General features: G+C 38.9%; 1 long non-coding RNA gene across 6 annotated transcripts in view; it reads right to left on the bottom strand.

Moving 5' to 3' along the window:
* LOC131494476 (uncharacterized) overlaps nt 1-22,888 on the bottom strand; it is a 259,326-nt gene that overhangs the window by 90,572 nt on the left and 145,866 nt on the right. For 5 of the 6 annotated variants that reach the window (XR_009253424.1, XR_009253425.1, XR_009253422.1 and 2 more), the window contains one exon: nt 19,439-19,635. The exons of the other annotated variant lie outside the window; for it this stretch is intronic. This is a non-coding gene — a long non-coding RNA (uncharacterized LOC131494476). The remainder of the gene's footprint in view (nt 1-19,438; nt 19,636-22,888) is intronic. 6 annotated transcript variants of the gene reach the window in all.

The raw sequence follows: 22,888 nt of genomic DNA, 5'->3' as shown, positions 1-22,888 counted from the left end.
TACTGGTCTCCTGGCATAAAAATCCTAAGTGACCAATCGCAGCCATGGTGTTAAGTTTAGTAGGACTCTTGTGCCCCCGGTGGAAATAGACCTACGGAGCCTACAGTCGCTAGAGCAGAAGCAGATTGCCCTAGTGGGACATTGAGAATGACAGGGAATGAGATCATTCCTCTTTGTACCACATAGTATGGCTCCCTGTTTACAACTTCTCGAAATCTTTCAGTATCCATTGTTTTAAGATATATACCAGAACAATGGTGTTATCTCCAGGCTGGCAGCTCAGCTGCTGCTTCAAGGGTCTGTTCTGTCTTCTTCATCAGGTTAGCAGCAACTAGGTCACGAAATAGGGGGAAGGACCCGTGATCCCCTGGTTATGTATCCACACCTACTTTCCCATATAGTTGGTCCCTCAGTCCAAGGCTGGTCCCTTAGTCTGAAGCAGTATCAGTCATTCCTCAAGCTTCCCAGATTATTGGGGTGGGGATACCCACCTGAGCCAGCCTGTGAGCCATCAGCAACTAGCACTCATAGCAGCTGGAAGATAGGTACGATGACCCATAAAATAGATCTGGGCAAGAAACCAAGAAGTGCATCACTTCTATAATTAGAAAAAATAGCAATAGAGCTAAAAGAAAGATTTTATATTCAGCTACATGTTAAAAATACTATACTTTTAAAGTGTTTCAAAATGCAATAATGTTTATTGTCCCCATTTCTTAACTCAATCATTTCTTAGTAATTTATAGCTTCTAAATTGAATTGTTAATTCAATCATTTATTTTATAATTTATATCTTGATGGACTTACAGATACTTATTTTACACTTTGGGTTATAATCCAAACAAATTACTTAATTATCTTTTTTTCCCCCTCAAATTGTTCTAGCTTAGGCCATTAGGAACTTTTCAGTTGGTTCTTGTGCCTCTTTTGGAACACCACCATAGATTTGGGTGCTTTAGGTTTTTTGAGTTAGCATATGCATTTTTTTCGACATATAATTCACATAACAAAATGTACAATTTTAAAATGTACACTTGAGTAGTTTTTAGTATATTCACTATATTGTCCAACCATCTCCTCTAATTCCAGAACATTCCATTACCCCCACAATAAATCCCATATCTATTGACAAGGCAATATTCTCCCCTTTCCCCAGCCCCTGAAACCAGTAACCTATGGATTTGTCTATTCTGGACATTTAATATAAATAGAAGCAAACACAAAGTGACCTTCTGTGTCTAACTTCTTTTACTTAGCATTTTTTCTAGGTTCATCCATATTGTAGCATGTATCAGAACTTTGGTCCTTTTTTATTGCTCAATAGTATTCTGTTGTATGGATGTATCATATTTTGTTTATCTACTCAGCCTCTGGTGGACATTTATGTTATCTTTACTTATGAGCTAGTATGAAAAACATTGCTATGAACATTTTTTTTGTGCAGGTTTTTGTTTGTGCATGTGTTTTAAATTCTCTTGGGTATATACCTAGGAGTGGAATTTCTGGGTCACCCAGTAATTCAACGTTTAATTTTTGAGGAACCACAATACAACTATAAATCCATTAAATAATCATCATTCAGCACTATTTGTCCACTTTCATGTATCATTTATAACCCTCTTGTCAAAGTAATTTGAGATGGTTTAGAGTAAAGAAATGTGCAACATGATATTATTTTAAAAAATTAATGTAGTAAAAAGCACAGGATATGTAATATATGCATAAGTGGTTCTTAATCTTTTGGGACTATGGGTCCCTTTGAGAGGCAAATGGAAGCCATGGAGGTAGCTGAAGAGAATCTGATATTTAAGACAGGGAAGCCCTTTTATCTTGAACACGAGAGAAGATGGATTCAGCAAATGAGTGTTACATTTGATTTGGAAGTTTCCAGGAACCAGAGCTCCTCCTCCTATCGAAAGGAGATCCTAGTCTCCCTAGCTCCTTATTGCACAACTGTCACCCAACTACAGCTTTACGCTACAACTTAGTAGAGCAGAAAACAGACATATAACTGCATAATTTAAAACTGATCTGGGGCACCTGGGTGGCCCAGTCAGTTGAGCATCTGACCTCGGCTCAGGTCATGATCTCACGGCTCATGATCTCACGGGTTTGAACCCCGCGTTGTGCTCCGTGCTGGCAAGCACAGAGCCTGAGCCTGCTTCGGATTCTGTGTCTCCCTCTCTCTCTGCCCCTCTCTGCTCATACACACACACTTTCTCTCAAAAATAAACATTAAAAAAAAGTTAAAACTGATCCTAGGAATCTTACTCTTTTTTTTTCTTCAATATATGAAGTTTATTATCAAATTGTTTTCCATACAACACCCAGTGCTCATCCCAATAGGTACCCTCCTCAATACCCATCACCCACCCTCCCCTCCCTCCCACTCCCCATCAACCCTCAGTTTGTTCTCACTCTTAAAAGTTCATGGGCACAAACCAGTCTTAGAAACCTAAGATCAACTGGTACAATTCCCTGCCTAGTGTCGGCCTGCCTCCATATTGCAACAACTAGCTTACTGATAATATTCCCTGAAACATCCCAGTTTAGTCTACCTGCTCACCAGCCCCAGACAGGAGGAGGTTCTTCCTTTCCATGGTACCTGACTTAAGTCATTCACTGTTACTGAATTAACTGCTTCCCAGGAGAACTGATAGTTCCTTCCTAGTGTACTCGGGTACAATGATCCAGACAAGACAATCACAACTGTCAACAATTTCTTTTCCCATCAGGCTTACTTAGTGTTAAATTCTATTGCATTGAAACACTGACATCCAGTGGTTTGCTGAACCTGGTTTGCACCAGTGAATAAAAGCCAATTACGCACATCAATTTCCAACTCTACATTCAGTGACAGGATGTTGTTAGTTTGAAACAGACCATGGTAGAAGTAGTTACACAATGTGAATCGGCATTTCCCCAAAGAGCCAATCGATAAATCTTTACCAGCAAACCACTGCTGACACCCCAGTCCCTACACACCAAATCTTACTCAATTATTCCTTTTACACAATGCTCCATCTAGCTTTGTACCTAAGTATTTGACATACCCACACCTCACAACTGTCTCCATTACACAGATAAGAAGAGTTATATTTAGAAACATTAAATGTCCAAAGTTCACAGAAAGTAGCATGTCTGAAGCTCCAACTCAGGTCTTCTTGACCCCCAAATCTACACATATGTGTGCATGATTTATACAATAATGTTCTTAAAACCATTTACTATTTTGATATGAAAAACATGACACGTGTCTATATAAACTTGTGCATCTGTGTCTTACACCTAGGCTGAAACACAATAAAAAAATAAGTTAGAAGAGAATATTTCTTTCATGGTAGTTGCTAAAACAAGGCAAGTCTACTTATCTTGCAAATTAATTTGGGAGAAAAATGTACCATAAATCCTTTTTTTGTGTGCTACCCCTCACCACCTGAGGGATTTGAAGGCTAATCCTAAATTATCTCATTTCATATGAATTTCTTCTTATCCCCTCCTCCCATTTATATCTCCCCTTTATACCACTGTTCTAGTCTCTTTTATTCAAGGATCATTTTCAGTGTTGGTTAGTGTCTCTTTCACTACACCGTGAGCACCCAGATATCGTCTTACTACCTTTCAGTTCCTAGAATAGCACTGTACACAGAGTCACTTCTCAATAGATAGTTGTTGAAATGAAATGAATCATCTCAAGATGACCCAAAAGAGCTGATCCTTGTTTTTATTTATTTTATGACCATCCCTTTCACCTTGCCACAAGAACCACTCACTGCTTCCATATTCAACACTCACCTTTTTTCTAAAGTCATAATTCTCTGTAAGTTTTGGCATCAAATCACATATAGGGAAGAAGTACTATTGAAGACACTGGGCACCTTGTCTGCTTGCTCTAAAATGGGTCCAACCCAAGAATTTCTTTACTATTTCCCTGAAGAGAGTTACACAGTTTATACTTTCTCTGAACAATGACACAGCGTTGTCCAACACTCAGTAGAATTTGCATTATGGAAATCTTTTACCTCATCTGTCTAAAATTATATATTGCTAACATGTGAGTCTATAAATCAGACAGTCTGAAAGAAGCATTCTAACCCTTAATGTATGTTTTAGTATATTCTAAGTCTAAGCAGTTGAGTCAAAGAAACTGTATTTGCCAGTAACCTTAGCCATCCATGTTTTTGTCTCTAAAGGTCCCCAAAGCATCAATCATTATATTCTACCGCTGAGCCTCTTCATCTCCAAATCTATTGTATATTGCCATATTTTGTTTTCAGGCCCCCTAGGGTTGGAAGGTATAAGGTTCTCTACAAAAGTACTCAGTATATCATTAATCTGAATGTCTTGATACTTGTCATAAAGAACAAAATTGTTTTCTTTTCAATTTCAGCCTGTTAATCTTACCTAGAAGCCTTTGTACCAACCCACCTCATTTTTTCTCCCATCTCAAACTTCATAGGGACTTATGCTGTTGTTAGAACTTTATACTTTGTAGTCTTTACTCATAAATCATCTACTTAGGCCCATAATCATTTAATTTTCCTCTTCAGTTAACTCTCTCTAGGTAGTATAAATCAGATTATTACATTATGTATTTGCATAATTTTCCCAAAGCACATCAAAGAATTTCATGATCCCATGAACCATTCTCACAGCTCTAGATAGAAGATATGAGGGAAAATAGGTATGTTTAGCCATGGAGGAAACTGAGATGTGGAACATTTCAGTAGATTTGAACCTAGTGTTAAATATGATCCTATTTACGCCAGAATGACTAAATTTTATAATATCAGGCTACTAGACATGTTTCTATGGACAGCCAGATATGCTTTTGTCCATTCTGTTACTCTTGAGACTACAGACTTCCCACATTATTTCACAGAGCAGCCCCACAACACCATTCGCTCTGGTTTCCTTAGAAGGAACTTGCCACAAGCCTCTGGTGAGCTATTCCATGATGCTTATTTGCTAGTATTGATCCTGGCCATTTTGGCCTTTTTACCCCACATCCGATTCTAGATCAGGGTGAATAATACTCCACATCTAGAGACATGCATTCGAGAGAAATGGTTAAGAGCACTGGCTTTGCTCACGAATTTGAAACTCAATTCCAATACTTGAAGATGTTCTTTCAAGCTCCTATCTTGCTGTTTCCTCACCTGCAAAATGGAAGTTAGTAATGGTCCTCACAGGAGTTCTGTGAAGCTGGAATGACAGAATGCATATCGAGTCCCTGGCACTGGGTCTAGCCCAGTACTTGCTGAGGAACATTGGCTATAATTATGATGATTATTATTTTTTATCACCAGCACTGCCTTAGCTAAACTGCTAATCTGCCAACAGTTACTGCACCAGGCAAACCCTACTGGTTCCCTGGGTCTATGTAACCAGTTTTGTGTATTTTTCTTCCCCCTTCCCTTCTTCCTATCCATAACTCACTTCCTCCCTTAATTAGCTCCAGAGGAAAAGACTTCAGCATCCAGATTTCCTCACCTCTAACCTAAAAACCTAGTTCTCCAGAACAAGGGCTAGGTATCTAACAGAGTAATCCAGGGATTTAAAAAAGAAAGAATCCTTTTTGAGAAGGAAAACATGGCTTTGGATGAAATCCGGCTATCATAGCCTATGAACTTCCCTTAGGGCTTCTTTAAAAGAAACTATTTTTGCCCTGCTGTTCAAAGAGACATCTGGGATCGTTTCGGCAAATTAGCAATGATGACTTTCTACTTTTTTTTTTTTTTTTTTTTATCTCTTTGCCCCTCACTAAAATCTTGTCCTTGGGGGCCAATGACAAGACATCATAAAAAATACCTTACGGTATAGACAACTTAATTCTAAGTGCTTATTCAGTGTAGTCCTGTAATTTTTGTGAAATAGGTGGAACCACATCAAGCTCTCACATTTACATTACTAATTGAGTTACTCAAATTAAATTCACCATTATAACCTGATGTAAAGTATGAAGTTATCACTCAAAGAGACAAAAAACTAAAACAAACAAGCAAACAAAGACTTAAAGTTTAACTCTAAGTGGGTTAGCAGCTTAATCAGGGCAGTTGAGACAGGGAAAGCAAAGGGACCTCAGCAGAGAGAAAGCTGTTTTTTTCCCTCTGCTCCCTTTCCTGCTTCTACTCTAGCTAGGACCCGCATCCTCGCCCTACACACGCCTTAATGTATGTCTTCCTTGTAAGGGACAAGGAGTTAATGATTTCTCTGGAGTCTTCCAGCACAGTAGATAACATCTCAGGAATGACTAGGCAAGGCCATCATGTGCATATTCCAGATCACTGGTGCTCGCTAAACATCTTGGTGCCAAAACTCTCTGGCTCCAGGGAACGAATGACTTATGATGGACACCTGCGCCTCATCCTTGTTCTCACCCGTTCCTGGATGCCTGAAAGGTGACGTACGGCACAACTGTCAATAAAAACCCCATATCCCAAGCAAAGATGAGACTCGTGCTCCTTTCCTTTCTGAGTCTCCTAGACACTCTGTCTGTATCTGACCTCTCTCTATATGCCTTCAGTAAACTCTGCTTCCACTTCCTGGTGGCTTGCATTTGATTTCCATCCTACATGAAGCCAAGGACCCTCTTGGCTGCTCCTGTGGGTCCCCTCTGAGTCCTCAGATGCAGCCTGTCTGAATCACAGTAGTCATAAAAATGAAATAACAATATGCATTAGCAACTATCATCCAAGACACAGTGCAAGATGCTCCACGTGCATTTTCTTATTTCATCCCTGTCTGAAATGCTCCTGCAGGCATGATTCAGAAAACAATGTTATTCTCAGTCTCCATTGAGTGGCACTCAAGGCACCTTTCAGAGATCAATAATCCCTGTCCAGAGACTGTCCTCACTCTCAGAGGCCAAAGTTAACTAGTTAAATGTCAAATTAAAGGGGGCATGAGAGGAGCCCCTGGGTGGCTCAGTCTGTTTAGCATCTGACTCTTGGTTTCAGCTCACGTCATGATCTTGTGGTTTTGTGAGTCCATGCCCTTTGTCGGGCTCTATGCTGACAGCATGGATCCTGCTTGGGATCCTCTCTCTCCCTCTCTCGCCCCCTCTCCCCCCGCCATTCTCACTGTCTCTGTCTCTCCCTCAAAATAAATAAATAAACTTTAAAAAAGGGGGGGGGGAGGAACAGGAGAATCAAATATTGTCTAATTTCTTGTATCTTTAGCCAATAGAAGATCAAAACTTCCCTTAATGACTCAGGTTTTAACTCCAAAATCCATCATGAAGAGAAAATACTGGCTTCTCTTAAGTCTTCTAGCTCAAAATCTTCACTAAAATTCCAGTTGACTATAATTTAAATGTTGGTTTCCACCTCCTGTTTCTAGTTAAACATCAATACAATCAATATAAAGATGAAAATATCTGGATGCTGAGTCAGGGGTTAATTTAAAAGTAAAAACCCATGAGAAGAATGACCATTTATTGGATAAAAGTGTGGGCTATAATAGCAGTTCACAACCGGGGGCAATGTTACTCCCTGGGGAATATCTGACAATGTCTGGAGACATGTTTGGTTGTCACAAGTCAAGAGCAGGGGGGACTGCTGGCATCTAGTGGGTAGAGAACAGTGATGCAGCTAAATATGCTCCTGTAGGATGCACAGGACAACCTCAAAGAATTCTCCAGCCGATGTTGTCATTCCTAGTCTAGAAAAATGTGAAGTTCCTTCTCAGTTATATTCCAATTCTCTAAAACTCCTCCAAAGAGATGGTTATACACCTCTCCTCTGTGTTCAACCAACTCTGTATTCTCACTCTTTTTTCCTGGTTAAGGCAACGATTACGGCAGATCAAATGAAAAAATGGGGAGGTGGGTGAGAATCAGTCATGTTTCAACTTCATTCCTTCTGGGCCAATGTGAAGTGTCCAGCAGGGAAAGTTAAGGGTTGGAATTAGGTAGATTTTGAAGAGATACGGGGAGAACACAGGACTGGCCCTAGAGAAAATGGTCAACTTTGTGTCCCTGTCCCTTCCATCTGACCCAATTCCTTTTATCCGGCTGCTTCCTCCTCCTGGCATCTCACACTGTCATTTTCCCTGCAGGGTGTTCCCCTTGCAGAGGCTACCTGATATAAATCTTTTTGATGCTCTTTCACTCAAAGAAACCAACCCACTATTGAATGATGCTTACCTAGAATGCATTTCATGAGAAAGGAAGGCAAGAACTAAGACGGGGCAGGTTTTTGCACCAAACCTGAAGCTAAGTGCTTATGTGCACTATCACAAAAAACTGAGGCAGGTCCTTTCAGTCTCATTCTGTGGTGACACATCTGCAGCACCATACAACTAAGTAACTGACCTAAGACTGTATGGTTAGCAAGTGGTGAATGTGAATTCAAACCCAGGTTTTTCTGTTCCCAAGGCCATGCCCTTTTTACCACGTAGCTCCCCAGGTCACATTTTACTTTCTCTCTATTAACTGGTGCATTCATCCATAAATCCCTGAAGGGTTCATCGTATTGGTAGTAATTACAGACATGTAACCATTTTGGCTTGACACATCTTCCAGTGGGCAGGTCCATCAATGCCCATTAATCAGGTCAAGTAGGCATGACATTCTACCACCTATGCAGAGTATCATACCTAGAAGGACTCTGAAATATAATTCAAGCAGACAGGTCTTCCTAAGACCAACTGCCAATCAATACCATTTATGATAATGTATTGTAATCATAAGCTAAAGCCTGACTTGCTTTAATAAATCTAGCTCATAAATGGGACATCAGCTCCCTACCCATCTTGTTTGACTCTGAATCAGGTCACTCCTCTCTCCTTCGACTTTATAAATACAATGAGTCATATCTCTATAAATTATTTCCTTATAGGGCATCAGGGACGAGAGTAGCTTTCTGTGCTCAAGTGGTAATACCCAGAAGGCACAGGGTCGTCTAAAAAGCTCCATCTTATCCCATGGGTTCTTAATTCATTAATGGATTTTAAGAGGTCCAGGTTTATAAAATTTCATATAAGTATGCATTTTTCTTCATATAATTGATGAAAACTTTCTTCAAATACTCAAAGATAACTATTGTTCCTGAATTTAGAAATCATATTCTCTCCTATCCTACAGAGCTTATCCCATAGTTTCTGCTGCTACTCCAGTGCCCCGAATTGCAGTATAAAGGATTTAATTCCTTAATACTAGCCTGGGATACTGGGTGAATGAGGACCGAGAGCATCCTTGTATCTACCCTCTCTATCACTACATGCCCAAAGTTCTGGGGATCCCATGATCTTTATCAAGAAGCCATCCATGAGTGCAGAAAGTGTACTGGCATATTAATAATTGATATTTTAAGTTGAAGGTGATAGAGTGAATGTGACCTCCTTTGACTTGTTTTTGGAATCTCTGTGGGAATTCAGTAGAAGTAAAATTCAAAACTTCCTGTGTACAGTAGCCACCATGCCTTCTGGTAGTTATTTCCCCACAAAATAGTCATTTTCCTATCCTTAAAATATAAGTATCTTAAAATTGAAATAAACTTTCAACATCTAACCCCCTATCCAGATCAGGAATTTGATCTTGCAATATCCTTTGCTGAAAGAGTCATCCCACCTATATATGGGTTCTCTCAATGATATGGTTCTGACTTGGCTTTTAAGGCAGCCTATTCCATTATTTTAAAGAGAGTCAGAAGTGTGCAGACCTTTATTCTGTTGAGTTACAATCTGAACCAACATAACATTTATTTGATTTCTTTTATTTAATCAAATATTGAGTATCTACTTTGTGGCCAGTACTATGCCAGGCCTGGGGGATACAATGCAACTGTGGCAGACACTATTCATAATCTCCTTGAGATTAACATCTAGCTGATGACTGCTCTAGAAGTGAGCCAGAGTGATACCCTCCCCTACAGGACAGTCCAACATTTGAGATGGTGATCAGGTTCTCTCCAGTTGTGTCTTTTTTCTAGGCTATATACCTTCATTTCAAGTGTCTTACAGATACCTTCATTATCCCAGTCAGCCTCTTCTATGTTTCTCAGTGGTCAACTGAACAATGGGTTGCCTAGAATGAAATGCAATACTCAAGTCTGGTGAGTCTCAGAGTCTGAGATTTTTGTGAAGACAAAAATCAAGTCTGATGATTTATTGCACAGAGCCTAAATTATGTATTTCATACAACTTCTCTCAGATTATACTAATGCTTTAGCAAATTTCTGATCAGCAAAGAGAACAGTGGAACCCATGGAGAATGCCAAGGTGACTCTCCAAAGATTCAGCCAGCCAAAGCAGAGCTCATTATGCTTACCCACCAGTACTGCTGTTCTTGCATGACAGCAATGAGGCTCCACCACTGCAGTCATGCCACCACTTCTGAGCTAAGCTAGGTGTAGGCACCCATGTCAGCTCCAGACTCTAAATCCAGTCACACTCTCTGCCTAGCACTACTTTCTTCACTCCCTTCAATCCCTACTTTCTTTACTCCCCCAGTAAAATTCTTGAGCAAAAAAGTCAGTCTGTTTCCTAGGGAATCTGACCAAAGACAGAAAACCCATTGGGGTCCAGATTTAAATAAGTCTAATTCAATGAAGTTTTAGAGCTGAAATGGTTCTTTAGAGTTGTCCCACCCTCCACAAGTGGCCCAGCTCTGAAATGGCCACATTGCCCAACTGTTGCTGTGGGTGAATGTGCCTTGGGTGTGGAATCTCTCTTCGGCTGTTAACAAGTCCCAACAGCTCAAAGGATTGAGTATCTAAGCCTTGTGGGTGACGGTCCACAGCATCCATTACAGCCCCAGAGTGACCATGTGGAGCAGTGTTCCATCTATCTGCATTGCATGCATAAACTCTGTGTGTGTGTGTGTGTGTGTGTGTGTGTGTGTGTGTGTGTGTGTGTGTTTAATCATGAGATTTCATGGCTAATTTGTTACTGGCAACAGAGCTTAGATACTACCCTGCCTAATAAACCTACCTCATAGCATTGCTAGAAGAATATCTGAAAATAAATGTGAATCACCTCATATGAGAGGAGCCTTATCCACCTCTTTCAATGTTTGCACTTCTCTGTTTTCTGCATGATAACAAGATTTTCAAGAACGGACTCTATTTATAGTGTTACCTCCCCATTCCTTCATGGTTCTCAATGTGTGTTCCCTAGGCCAGCATCATCAGCATTATCTGAGAACTTTCCAGAAATGTAAATTCTGAGACCCATCCTGGACCAACTAAATTAGAAACTCTGGGCATAATGCCCAGCAATCTGTGTTTTAACAACCTGCCTAGGTGATTCGCATTCATGTTAAACTTGGTAAGCACTGCTCTAACTCTAATTTCCTAGACAATATTCTTGCCATCCAAGACAAAGATGTGGGCTCATCTGACTGTTCCTCTTGCTTCTAGTCCCCCATACTCGTTTTTATATTCCTCTATTCTACCCATTTTCTTATTATATTCTATGATCTGTAGAAGTGTGTCTTTTCTCATCACTATGCCCTCATCTAGGGCAGGTGTCAGCTATGTTATTTTTGCATATCCAGTGCTTTGCATTGTTCTTACACATAATGAATACTCAACAAATTCATTCCATTAATAAATATGCAGCACATACTGTTTGCCATGGACTTTTCTAGGTATCTCAAAAAACTCGTATTTAACAAGAAAAGATACAACCTCAAAAACAAATGCAATAAAGTGATCCAGATGCTATAGCAAAATATTAGTAATGATATCCCTTGTGTCTGGCACTCTCCTAAATCGTTTGTATGTGTTAATTCACTTAGTCTTCACAGTAATCCCATGAAGTATGATTCTAGGAAAAGAACAAATTCATCCTAAGGAAAATTTACTCTTTCATTTAGCTATAATTTTTAACAAGGTCTTGGTTATACAGGACAAGACCGTAGCCCAATCTGGGATACAAAGGATAAAGCAAAGGTAGCTAAAGTGAAAGATGATAAGTAGAAGGTTGTCTTCCTTGGAGGTTGGTGTTTTGATAACTGATTTTTTTCTTGTCTCCCATGCATGAACTGGGGAGACAGAATAAATGGATATATGATAATGTCTTAAAAATAAATAAAATCTTAGCCTAAAGAGTAACTCTCTCAGGGTAAAGTTTTAGACACTGGGAGTAGGGGTGGAGATATTGGGGTAAGGAGTCTTCAAATCATAGTGCCTATGATGATCAGCCTGCTTTACCTTTAAGGTTATCTTCCTGTCATTTCTCAAAACTATGGAAAACATTTTCGTCATGTGATACTTCAAGCAGAAAATTAAGAAAGGTTGTTTTATAATCTGAAAGAGTTGTTGAAGAGTAGGATTTTAATACTACTCATCCACAGAAGAATTTCTTGGATTCCCTATCTTGAGCTTATTTCTCGGCAGATTCACGACTGGTGTTTGAATTATTCACCACTATTTACATTGAGCAATTAATTCTCCCTAGTGTGATCTGACCATCTCTGAAAAGCTATATTATCAGGCAAGGAAAAAAAAAATCCATAATATTGGGCAGCTGAAATGATTTTGTAATTAACATGACATGGTTTTCTATAATGTCACATTAACTCTGAACATGAGAGAAGACGGGGAGTAAATCGAGCTCAAGATGTTAGGTAGCCCCCTTTCTAGCACATGTAAAGGAAACCATGCCATGTCCATCATGTTCCACACATCCCAATGCCTACTGTCATCAGAAAAACAAGGCTAGGAATCTGAATGATAGAAATCCCAGGAAAACAAAACAGGCAGGGTGGCATAGACTGTATAGACTGTAGTAATGGCCCGTTCTTCACCTCCCCCTCTATCCACGGGTGATTTAGTAGTTGTACCCATGAAAGAAACATAATACATTTCCTTGCCCTCTGATTTTGGGTTTGGCCACATGGCTTGCTCTGGTCAACAGAATGAAGCAGTGGTGACAGTCATGTTCAGTTTTGAGCCTAGGCAATCAGAGGCCTTGTTTGGTTGTGCCTGCTCTCTTGACCTCTGCCGTCTCCACGAGAAAAGTTTGCTCCACCTGTAGGTCCCTGGAGGAGGATGAAAGACTCATGGATCAGAGCCACAGCAGCAGCTGTCCTAAGCAGGCACCTTCTAGGTTGAGCCGAATGCCTAGCCTCTGTGGTCACAGCATAAGAAATAAATGTTTACTGTGGAAAGCCAGGGACGTTTTATGCTACTATGCAGCAATACTGTGGCCACGGTTGACTGATACCAGGGGGCATCTGTTCTTTGTTGCAACATGACTTCAAATGCAAACTTGAAAGTTAGCAAATAATGATAACTGAGTTTCACCTTGAAGTGTACTAAAAATAGGATAACCAGAAACAAGGAAACCAGAAACAAAGACTAAGGAAAATAAATGGCTCCTTGAACTGGCTTTCATTTTAAAGATGATAACAGAGAAGAATCCAGTTCTTTCAGTGAAACTCAGGGACTGCCGTTTGACACTTTTAATTAAAAAGACATTAAAAAATTAACACAGAACTCTTCCCACTTTGCTCCAGGGCAGCTCATGAAAGATTGCCTCTTCGCTATCAGAATGCATAATATCTATGTCCAGACCCATCTGCTTCCCCTTCTACAGGAAAGATTGTGAATGTCAGTGCCTCCAGTGAGAAACTGTCCTGTCGAGGCTTAATTTCCTCGGCACTGATAACATAAAAGCAATCTGGCAGAATAAATTAGTGGATGATTCCAAAGCACACATTTTTGATCTGCTGCCATATTCCTGACAGAAATCATAATAGTCAAACTATTTTTCACTACCAAGAATGGAAAGACCTATCTGAAAAGGCGCAATCCTGTTTTACCTTCTTAAAAAAACACCTTGCGAAAAACACCTTGTTATGCTGGGAGACATAACTTCTTGGACAGTGCTTCTAAAACACTAATCTACATACAAATCACAGAGAGAGCATGTTTAAAGTGGATTTGGATGCAGTAGGGAGGGAGTGAGCTCCAAGATGCTGAATTCTAAAAAGCTCCTGTATGCGGCTGATGCTGCTGGTCCAGATACCTCGAGGGGATCATTCTTTATCTATGAGCAATCTCTGTAAGTTGAAGTTATCCTGAACTTCAGGACTGATTTTCAGTACCAGGAGAGAATATGGTGCAGTGGAAAGAACAGAGTTCAGGGCCAATCTAGGTGGTTAAGTAGCAAGATTTAAATCTCGCCTATCTACTCAACTTGCTGCGTATTTTTAGACACTCTCAGCATGCACTTCTTTGCCAAAAAAAAAATGAAAATAAGCACTGTGGGAAAGGAGTTAACCTAGAGAAAATCTTGTTAAATGGTCATCCGTCAATAAAGTGAGTTCCTCTCTTTTTTTTTTTTTTTTTTTAACATTTTTTATTTATTTTTGGGACAGAGAGAGACAGAGCATGAACGGGGGAGGGGCAGAGAGAGAGGGAGACACAGAATCGGAAACAGGCTCCAGGCTCCGAGCCATCAGCCCAGAGCCTGACGCGGGGCTCAAACTCACGGACCGCGAGATCGTGACCTGGCTGAAGTCGGACGCTTAACCGACTGCGCCACCCAGGCGCCCCTGAGTTCCTCTCTTTTAACACAGTAAAATCTCAACCATAATCGCAGTTTCCCTAATAAACTGACCTATGTTGTATATTTGGAGGGGAGTTTATGCATGCATGTTCTGTTTATTTATCTTGTGACAAAATGCTTCAATCATGAGGAGACATGGAAACAACACGTTCTGAGATGTTGAGATGGTTAAATGCTATTTATCTGATAAAATTTCATCAAAGGCACACTCTTCACTAAAACTGTGATAAGTGCTTTGAAGTATATAAAGACAAGATTTCACACCCTAAAGGAAGCTAAAATCTAGAAAGGATCAGAATTGCATTTTGTATGGATGGTGTTATCTTCTTCTTGAATCTGTTTAAGACTTCCCTGTATTCTGGGACTGAATACATTTCATTAGTATTGTCCTTGTGCTTTTAAGAGATATTGGGTTTTGTAAAAAAAAAAAAAAAAATCCCTTTTCAAGAAAGGACTTTTAGAAGCTGTCTTCATGCCTTTCCAGCCGGTTTCTTCTGAAGTTAAGCAATATTAAACATTAAGTCACTGAAATGATTAGGACAAAACAAAGACACCTGACATCACTACACAATTCTTAATGTATATTTTTAGATGGGAGGAAATTGTTGAAGTGATGGATTCTTAGAAATAACTTCATAGTTGCTGATTAATCCTTTAATATCACTAACCCTCATAACCCTCATTAAGAACATCTACTTTACATAATTTAGGAGGAACGTAATAGTTGCTCAATAAATGACAACAATTACTTATTCCTTGATCCCTTTTTCTTAGGCTTTTCATATAAGATACCAGGTATCTCGAGGCAATACAAGCTAGACAAATTGGTCCACGGGGTTTTACCTTGTAATATCCCATGTAAAACACAAAGATGAATGTGTAGCTTCACGTTATACGGCCGTTTGTATTAAATTCAATCATTACTCTAGTTTGTCAGCACACTTTCTTTGTGGACCCCTATTACTTCCTCCCAGAGCTCTTATACAAAGCATCTTATAATCTTCTCCCCTGGAACTGGAAAGCCCCCACCTACATTCTGTCCCCAGCCCTAACTAACAGAGCATATCACCTGTGCAGGCAGCTGCTAGAACTGGTGATAAGCCCAACAGGGCCCTTCACTAATAACAAAGCCTGAAGCTATGGAAAATCACATAGTTGGAAAGCTTCTCAGGAAATGAATTGCAGAGCTGTGAAACTGAGAGCGAGGGGTGGGATCTGTTTGTTTGTTTGTTTCCAACTATGAATGCCAATCCTAGGCTTCACTAAGTTGGCAGAGTTTGTAATTCAATTGTAAACACTCCTATTATATATCTATGGAGTTGTAACTGGGTTATAGCAAAGGACAACCAACTCATGCACCACCTTCTAATATTAGAAGTCAAAGAGAATGTAGGAAGTAGAGAATTTTTATGTTTTTGCAAGACTTGCTTTCCTTAGTTTGAGATTCCTAGTGTACTCAATTGCCTCCATTTATTAAGCACCTACTGTGTTCTAGGTACATAGTTTATCCTATTTGACTATAATAACTTTATGAAGTATCTAAAGTTTTATCATGCCAATTTGCAGATGAGAAAACTGAGATTCAGAGGAGTTAAGTATGATTTTGCTTGGATCAGAAAACTGTGAATTGGTAGAGCTGGGATTTACAGTCTCTGTGACTTTAGTACAGCTCCAGCACACAAAATTGTTTTTATATTACACCAATGTATTAAGAAAGTGTCTCCTTTTCCTCTGGAAAGTGAACTTTAGAATTGATGAAATAGGGAAAATCAAATAAATGACAACCTCTAATTGCCACTGTAGTTTCTTACCCCCAAATCTTTTATAAAAGTTGAACATGAAACATTTGGCTGATTTGAGTTTCCCGTACCATCCATGGGCCCCTATCCAATCTTTAGGGAAAACGGTGAGCTAATGAGCAGTCAAATGTCAAGAGACTTGAGGTCAAGTTAGAGGATTGGAGAGAGAGATCTTCAGGCAGCCTAGGAAGACGGGACAACTGAGAAATGGAAGGCTTGAGCAGGTCTATGTATTCATGGAAGAAATTTCTACATGAAGAATTTGTTTTACTTGAAAAAAAAAAAATCCCTCCCTTAGCCAGATCTGCTTTGCTGGGAGAATATTTTCTTAAAATCTCTTCAGGGCAGGATTGGGAAAAGAATGTGCTGAGGTGGTAGCCAAAAGAGGGAGTGATAAGGAGAAAGAATGTGGTAGATGAGAGGAAAGACAGGAATCTGGGGAGGGAGCTTGAAGAAGAAAAATGTTGGATGGGGAATGTGCCGGATGAAATGCAGTGTGCTTCCTGAGGTGACCGAAGCTCATGATCTCTAGGATTTTCAGTGGAGGCTGCCAAAAGTACTGGAACTAATGAAGAGGTGGATTCCTTGTCATGATTGATGGCGCTGGACAAGAGAACATCCGACTTCGGGTTACATCCAGAATATGTTAGCTAATCTCCGGCACCACAAGAGAAAAGGACTCAGACTACACCAGGCGGTGGGGAGAATTAGAGCTTTTGATTCCCCTGAAATTGACAGCATTTAAACCTCTCAGAAGCCTCACGCCTTAGAGTCTTGATAACGTGGCTCTGCCCTCATCCTATAGCTCCTATTAGATGACAAAATAAATGCACTGAGGCAAGATTCACTTTAGAAACATCTTTGTACATCCTCTGATGTTTAGTAGATGTAATACTTGATACATTTTTATATTAGTAATTAATAAATTGATTTCCAATATATTTGGAATCCACATGAAACTTAAAGCTTTATGTCCTTGAACAATTTATGTAATCTCTCTGAGTCTTAATTTCTCTCAATGTGAAGCTGAGATAATAATACCCACTTTATAGGCCCAGTGTAAAGATTAAAAGGAGTACTCTTTGCATGTAGGTGTGTATATATATGAAATATAATATTCACATAAAGCATTTGGCACAGCGCCTGGAGTGTGGAAAGTGCACGAGTCATGGGTGTTAGCCGGTGTGTTTAAGTTATGAATACTTTTTTTCAGATCTTGACTTTGATCTGAAGTACAATCCCATAGATTGGAAAGCAAGAGCTTTCATTACATTCCTGCCAGTCCGAAAGGCTGGTTTTCTCTTTTTTTTCTCTACCTCCTCATTCCTATACCCAAGTTTGATACCACTCAGAATTAACATGAGTGCCACATGGGGTCCCTTCACAACTTCTGTGACTACTTCTCCCCATCTTCACACACACAGAACCCAGCATTTATGCATTTTTGAGAAAATTGAGTCTTTGAGGGTCACGGGGAAGAGTCACCCTGCAGACTGTGTAGCACTCTTACCATCACACTAGCCCCATCCCCCTCTCTCCCTTTTGCTATTTTCCTCCCCCTGAAAAGTGGCAAGAAAATCTGTTCCCTTAAGCAGTACGGAACAGTGAAACTCAAATTTACGCCCACTCGGTCCAGCCTTTCATTCTGAGTCCTTTTCCCAACAAATGTAGTTGTTTTCCCCTAGGGAATTCTCGTGAATAAAAAGTCTCTGTTCTGATATGTTGTCACTAATATAATAAGGAACTCCCAATGGTGAGTTTCACTAAGCCTATAATAAGTTTACCAGGGCAGCTACTGAGTCTTTTCCTTCTTTAGGGTTCTTCACAAGTAGATTAATGTGTTTGTGCAGAAGGGAGCCTGAGATGCTCTATTTTCCAGCTTGTCTCATAATATAAGACCATGCATTTATAATAGGGGTTTTCCTAAATGATCTCAGATAGAAGGAGTTAGAATCACCAAAGCTCAGAAAGCTTCAGATACCTAATTAGCAGCGGAGCAAAGATAAGAAATTGGGTCTCCAGACCCCTAGTTCTATGTTCTTCTCACAGCCTATTACATTATACCCAATGCTCTAGCTCAACTAAATAAACCTCTGTAGACATCTGATTAGAGACCAGGAAGTGCCCTCCTTCCTGATCAAGGCTGACCTCAAAGTTCTAACTCATTTATTTCTATTTTAGTTCTTAAAAGAAGAAGAAGGAGAAGAAGAAGAAGAAGAAGAAGAAGAAGAAGACGACGACATGCTTTTCTTTTAAAATGATGCGGTGTTTGGAAACACCCCCAAGAAGGTTCTTTCCTTTTTTCAAAAATAAATCTCAAGGTCTGGTTTTGTTTGTTTGTTTGCTTGTTTTTGGTGAGGTTGCTCTTCAAAAGGACCCGATGCACTTGGGTTGTGCAGCCATCTGCCACTACATGCTCAAGTATTGTGGTTAAAAAACTCTGGTCACCCTGCCTTTGATATAGAAGAACCACACAGGGTTGAGTCATATGCTGTGGAGAGAACACAGCTAATTATGGGATGTGCTGGGCCCAGAGAATATGTTAACTGCTACATAATTACAACTGCAATCCAAGGGGACAGAGTCATGGAAATCCAGTTAATATAAAGAAGTCAACATAAAAATACTCAATTCTAAGCCACAAACTACTGAAATATATTTCCATTCTTGAACTTCTATTCACATGAACTTCCCAACTGAAGATCTGGTTTGTCATCAGGGATGTCCATGAGCCTGGAGCCCTTTTTGCAATTAAATATAACATTGCTTTAACAATTCTGGGTTGTGATGGTTTGAAAGAAGATGAGAGTCCCGGAGACACAAGACCTTGATTCTAGCTTCAGCTCTCCAATTAAAAAGGCAAGAGACCTTGTACAAGTCACTTAATTTGGGGAGGGGGGAGGTTGTGGGTAGATTTCTTGAGAGAGCCTCTAAAGTTTCCCTTCACAACAAATAGAAATAGTCCATTTCAAAGGAGTTATTGAGCACCAAGTTCATGCCATGCAAGTATTTAGAATTCAAAGATGAATAAAACATAGCCAAAAAGCCAATTTCACAAGGTTATTACACTTTTCTGAATGTTCTATAATTCAGTAAGATCATGACAGTAATAGAAACCTTACCTTTGGGAATTTTCTTTATTCTCTGAAAAAATTTCAACTCAAATTCTGATCAAGCAAAGTAACTTCTCATGACCAGTAGATTGAGAAGCTGAATGGTGGGGAAGTAGAAATAAAACTTTCACTGGAAATATTTCATGGCCACATTCGATGATGTCTAGGTTGTGTTCTACAACATTCCATCTGTAGGACATAACAGGCTGAAACCAGAAAAGAAAGCAGAGGAACATAAAAGGACCCCAGCACAACAGTTGTGTAATATACAGGTGTATGCGTGTGCATGTCTGCATACGTGCGAATATGCAGCCTTGTCTCTCAGGGTATGACACAATGGTGGTTCTTAACCTGGGATCTGAATTAGGACCATTCAAGGTGCCCATGTCATACCATAAAGTTGTCATTCAGTGGATGTGCACTTTACCCATTTTGATCCTTGGACACCCCTGCCAGGTTTATCTACAAAAGAAGTATGGGAAGGTTATGGCCTTGAATTTTGAAAAGTCTCTCTGGTTTGTGTTTATTAATTTGCATATGGACACTGTTTTGTAGGACACTGGGAGAACCCATGGTCAGAATCAGAGATTAAAGTTGTATTCCCTACTATGTTGATTAATTAATTGGCTGGAGGACTTTGGCAAGTGACTTAATATTTCTAAAATTCATTTGTATCTGTAAAATGGGGACAATATCCAGCCCAGTCCTGAGGATTAAATGGGGCAATTTATATAGTTAGTTTTGTGACAGAAACTTAGTAATACTTCAAGGAATTGTAATAATGGTAATACTCCTGAAATGACTCTATGTACAGGGATGTAATGGAAGAAAACATATGATTTGTGAGGCATAGCTATCTCTCAATAATCTGTGACAATGAGAAAGTGTTATTGTAGGAAGTAAGATCATTAATAAATAATCTAAAAATTTCATTTTATAAAACGAAAAAATTATTTTTCATTATAAAACATGTATGTTCACTGTAAAATGTTTAAATGATATAAATATGAATGAGGTAGAATGTGAATTTTATACTTCCCAACTCCAAGATCCAGTGATTATTTTTTACATATATTTTAGGTATGCCTACATGTGTGTTTAATTAACAAATTATTTTATTTTATTTAAATGAACATTTTTCTGAGAATGGGGGAGGAGCAGAGGAAGAGAGAGAGAGAGAGAGGGAGGGAGAGAGACAATCTTAAGTAGGGCCCACGCCCAGTGCAGAGCCCTGTGTGTGTGGGGCTCGATCTCACCACCCTGGGATCATGACCTGAGCAGAAATCGAGACGCTTAACTGACTGAGCTGCCCAGGTGCCCCAATAAACAAATTATTTTAAATAAAAATGGATCATGTTATATATGCTATTCTACAGAGTGATTCAGTTCTGTTCAATAATATATCTTAAGCCTTTCATGCAGTTACATATTACAAATAATCTTTCATTGTTTTAACATGCTGAATAATATAATGCTATATGGATATACAAAGATGTATTTACCAAGCTGCTTGAACATTTAGATTGCTTGCAATTTGTAAGAATCACAATGCTACAATAATAAGTAAAAACTACACTTTAGAGAATGGTACCTATGTTCTCCAATCTTTTAAAAATAAATTAAGGCATTATTGGAAGGAGGGAAAGAAAAAGTGAAAAGTTTATTAATTTATGTAATAATTTAATGTGCATAATGTTAAATAACATATTAGTGGGAATTTTTGTTGTTGAATTTTACTGATAATTTTCCAGAATGAGAATTAACTGGATTGGGTGGCGCTCTTGTAGGCATGTTTGCATAGCCTTAGATGAAAGGGAGAGAATCCAATAAAATTGGTCTTCATTGAAAATGTGATGAATCTAACCTAATGAATCTAGTCCTTGGTTTCTGGAAAAATTCTCATACTTTGACATTGTGCAGATATCCCGTTGTGAACCACCTTAGAGTCAGACAACAAAGCTTCTCACATGATATACCCAGAACTTAACCAGGCAGACATCTGAGGATCATAGTTGCATTTCAATGGTAATGTGAGACAGGGTTTGGACTTAACATTCATTAAGACAGGGAAGAGAAATATTTTTCTTCAGTGTTGACTTTGGGAGTGTGTTGAGCAACTCAAACATTTTAGAGGTACCAGTGCCTGATAACATGCTGGCAGAGATCCTGTGTGAGTAGACACAGTTGCTTGGAAAGATTACTCACTTTTCTCTAGTGGATCTACATACACTGTGTAGTTTCAATCAAAACTCCATTGAGATTTTTCAAATGGACATTTACTCACCTGTTCCTAAAGTTCACTAAAAGAGTACATGACCAAAAACAGCCAAGAAATTCCAAACAACACAAAGAAAACAATGTAGCAAATCAAAATATAAAGTTATAGATATTAAAACATTGTGGTGACTATGTCATGAATAGACAAATAAAGTGGAACAGAATATAAAAGTCTAGAAATGAACATCCATAAGAATTTATTATGTGATAAAGGTGACATTTCAATTGGAGGTAAAATTATGTGCTACTCAAAATTTAGATTCTATTTGGAAAAATAAGCTATGTATTTCATTATATATACAACAGAAAGACTAAAATGCATAAAAGAAAGCTTTGAAAAGTATTAGAAAAAACATGCTAATAAGACAATTAAATTAGGACTTGAATTATGATCGTAGGGCACTAGAAAAAACTATAGTGTATATATATATATATATATATATATATATATATATATATATAAATGTACACACACACATACTGGCAATATGCTTCCTATATATACATATGTAAGTCTTTCTAAGCAACTCACAAAACTCAAAGGACATAAATACGAATACTGGTAGACTTCACTACCTAAATCTTTCAACTTAGATACTTCGAAAGACATCATAAAGATCTTTAGAAAACAAGGAACAGTGGGAGAAAACATTTTCAAAAAAAAAAATCAATACTCATAATATTAAAAGCTCTTACAAAGCTCTAAGAATAATGTAACAAGACCACTAGGGAAAAGCACAAAATATTTGAACAGACAGTTCAAAAAAGGAAGAGGGAAAATCCACCAAGAAACATCAAAAGATACTCAATCCGGGGTAATTGAGGAACTAGAAATAATTAACACCAAGAGGCCATTTTTCACCAATTACAAGAATTGCAAAAGATGATATCTGGTGCTGGAAAAAGTACAAGGCCAAGAAATGGACACTCTAAAGCACTCTACACAGGGCGACTGTTGTCGCCTTTTTCTGTGGTGTAATTTCGTAATGCTCATCAAATTCAAATGCATTTATACTTTTTCAGTTTCTCTCCCATGGGACTCCTCACTGATGCTTAGATATTTATGCAAGGGTGTTATTGTAGCATTATTTTCAGTCACCGGTGTAGAGCATACTAATTCCATAAAAGCATAAAATGGTTGAGCCATAGAAGGCTCACCAGGGAGAAACCCAGCTTGAGCAG

The sequence above is a fragment of the Neofelis nebulosa genome, chromosome 14, assembly GCF_028018385.1.
Source record: "Neofelis nebulosa isolate mNeoNeb1 chromosome 14, mNeoNeb1.pri, whole genome shotgun sequence".
In the NCBI taxonomy this organism is placed as follows: domain Eukaryota; kingdom Metazoa; phylum Chordata; class Mammalia; order Carnivora; family Felidae; genus Neofelis; species Neofelis nebulosa.
Note: the sequence above shows the minus strand (reverse complement) of the source record. Positions and strands in the feature narration are given on the sequence as shown.